We start from the raw sequence: 3,610 nt of genomic DNA, 5'->3' as shown, positions 1-3,610 counted from the left end.
ATAAAAGCCTTCCATTCATGTGGCCCACGAGGGAACCTCATTAGTCTAGAGCGCTTAATTATGTTTGGAGAAACGGGAAGTAAAAGGCCACCAGGATTAGGCTGGGGTGCTCTGACATGACACCGGGCGGGGCGTTCCGCATTCGGGCACGAGGGGTCGCTGTTGCGATCGCGTCGGAGCGGCGAGCAACCCCGCCGTCTCTCCGCTCGCTTCATCAGCATCGAATGCGCTCCGAGGGGATGCATATTGCTGGTGTGCCTACACACACTGCAAATGTCTAGAATAGGAATAGGGGTAGGAAAGGAGGATAGGAAAGGAGCAATCCAGAGCCATTTATACCAGGGGGTGTTCTGCAACTGATTAAAGGGCATGCGGACTGGAACCTTAAAAAAACACTTGAGGTGTATGTAGATATAGATACTGTTTTTTGTGTTTATTATTATTATTATTATTATTATTATTACTACTACTACTACTACTACTACAAAGAATGGGATGAAAGAAAGAGTCGTCACATGTCTGGAAACCAGTATTTAATGCAGTTTTATTAAAGGACGAAAATTTGTTAAGTCACAACACGGAAATTCGTGTCCAGATTAAGATTTCTTTTAGGAAACCATGCAAAATTTATACCTACGCCTTGCCCCAGTTATATATTGTAAATGGGGTGGGAGCATTTATTCCATTTTCCTGCAAGTCTGGGAATCTCTAGCCAGCTTCCACCGACCCGGAGGAGTTTCCCGGATCTGTGCTTACGGAATTTGGAATTTCGCCTTCTGCATTCTGCTGGTCAGGGGCGACGAGAAATCGAGGCTCCCTTCCCCTCCGCGTGCTCTGACCGAGACAGGTCTTTGGGTGGGATCTCTTCTTCTAGTCAAATTATCTTATGGGTGAGAGAAGCCCTCCTTTCCCGGTGGCATGCCAGCCTGCTCGATTTGGCATCTCTCTCCAGAGCAATTATTCCTGGTAATTGCTTATTGGCGTACAGAGCTAAACACTGTAGATGGAGAGGAGGGTTGCTTCTCTCTCTCTCTCTCTCTCTCTCTCTCTCTCTCTCTCTCTCTCTTGGATTCCACCAAATTTCAAATGATTCCCTCCCTCCATCTGCTCCAGTGAAACGTGAAGTATATCAGTCCTGTCTGTTTACAAACCCAAGACTGCCTTCTGATCTTATCAGGAGATCTTTTTCGAGACATCCAACTGAGTTATCTCCCCCGGAACGTTAAAAAAAATGCGATGTATTTATTTACTTGCTGTAAACTGGAAAGTGTATATTTGCCCCTGCTCCTCGCACATCCCAAATACTACTTCTTCATAACAACAATAACTTTCTGTTTCGTCCCTCGACGCCCCCGGTTTGTTTTTGTTTGTTTTCTAGTGTGTTTAGAAATCTGTGTGTATTTTCCCCTTAATTCAGGGGCGTCGGTAACCAACCGTTGAATTCCAAAGTCATTAAGGCTTATTATTTACCGCGCTCATGGTGACTCCGCTGAAGGGCTTTGAATGGGCGGCGGGGGGGGGGGAGGTTATCTTCTAAATACACTTCGGATCTTTTTATTTCCAAATGTTAGGAGTGAAATAGAAGCGTCCCGCCTCCCGTCAATCAGGCTGGGATCCTGGCACATCGTTTGAGGAAGGAAATGCCGCTTCCTATCTAAAGGCGCAGCCCTCCTCTCCACTCCCCCCCTCCCCAACAATAATCTCTGCTGAAGTGAATGGGCGAGGGGAGGGGGGGTAGAGTGAGCTGGTGTAGCAGCCCACAGCCCTTGTGCCTGGGAGCTGAAGGAAGCTTGAAACTGCAAACACGGACTAGGTGATTCTGCCGTGCCATAATACCACCAGTGAACTGCTAAACTGCACACCAGTGAACTGCTAAACAGGAGGATGTTGCCCCGTTGAGGTCAATAGATGCGTGGTCCCTTTATAATTTGGAAGAGGGACCGTTTTACATGGGGGTTTCAAACAGGCTTTGCTTTGACTCTGAGGAAGCAAAGCTAACTTTGGCGCAATCAAGAATCAGACGAATTGCTCTATTTATCCTCCTTACTATCTGCCTATCGCCTGATCTGCAACTCAAGTTATCTTCGCTTTCCTGTTGCTTGAACTCCGAAGAAATCACTACAGGCGTCTTTTCCATCAGTGGGGTTTACTCCCAAGTGAATGCCCTGAGGAGGAGGCGACAGCCACGTTAGCGTAAAAACTGAGGGTAAAGTGAAGGATTCCGGGCTCCCCGTAGTTTTGTAGGCACCCAGAGGCCTTGCAATGGCTTTCCGTCTGTCCAGAATGAAAAAAACTGGCAGAAACTTTCCCAGGAACTGGCAGCTTGAAAGTGCTTTTCAGTTTCTAGTGGTAGCAGTTAGAGGAAATGTTATTACTACTACGAGTGGTGCGGTGGTAGTGATTACATTTTCCTTATTCTTTCTCTAGCGATTTCACAGCAGAGTGATCGTGGTGATTAGATTCCACACACCCCAACTCTTTATCCAAGAAAGTCATGGCAGCATCATAAAGAAGCAGCTATCAGTTTTATTTTCCATATACCATAGAGGAGCACTAGCAATTTCAAAACTCCTTTGCTACTACGGCTTACATAGAAACTCCACTGAGCCGTAACTTCGGAGTAAAGCGCTTGCAGCGTCCTCCTACCCGTCTGGTGAGAACTACATCCCCTTGAATTCAGTGTGGCTTACTCCCAGGTAACTGAGCGGAGTACCGAAGCTCTAAGATTGCAGTGGCCCTCTATTGCTAAACTCCTGCAAGCGCTTTGCAGTCAATGGTTCTCCGAGAATATATGTCACGAATTTGTCGGGGGGGGGGTGGAGCGGGAGAAGAGGGGACACAAACAATTCTTTTCGAGTGGGGGGAGGGAATGTAGAAGCCTTTATAGGCAGCTCCTACCCGAGGTCAACGCCTCCATCAACAGAAGCCTCGCTGGCGCTTCGATTCCCCGTCTGAGAGAATAATTAAAAAAAAAAGTACAGCTTGCGAAATCTATCAGCAGCTAAGCCTTTATTGCCCCCCTTTTGGCGGCATAACACAGATTTGCATGGCTTTTAATCCATCCCTCCTCCTCCCCCCCACTCCCCCAATATTTGACCGCACGCCTGATCAATTTCCTTTTTCCGTGGGGGCGGGGGGGATAGTTAAGAGAAATCAACGTTTCAGTTCTTCCTCTTTAATTCTTTTTAAAAAGGGAGGTTAAAAATCACTAAAACCAGAGAGCGCAGAAAGACAGCTGCCTGCCTTAGGGTACCAAAAGAAGGGGCGGAGTGTGGAACCGAAAATGCAAAGGGAGAGTTATAAGGAGGGGGGGGGAGGAAATCAAATGAGGAGTGTAAAAGTTGCCTCTGATTCTCTCTCCAAGTCCAGCTTTTTTAAAAAAAAATTAAAAAATTAAAAAAAATTCTGGCTCTGCCCGGGTTTTCTCCAAGCACCCCCTCCCTCTCCTCCCAGCAAAGGCTACAGCAGCCACTGAAATATGATAATCAGAACAGCTGCTTCTGTGTTCCCTGCGTCCAATCAGAGGCGAGCTGGTTTGACGTCCCCGAGGCCTACGTCGACCAATGGCGATGGAGCTGAGTTGGAGCAGAGAAGTTTGAGTAAGAGATAA

Source organism: Podarcis liolepis (genome assembly GCF_965112155.1).
Source record: "Podarcis liolepis genome assembly, chromosome: 11".
In the NCBI taxonomy this organism is placed as follows: Eukaryota; Metazoa; Chordata; class Lepidosauria; order Squamata; family Lacertidae; genus Podarcis; species Podarcis liolepis.
This window is presented reverse-complemented; position numbering follows the sequence as displayed.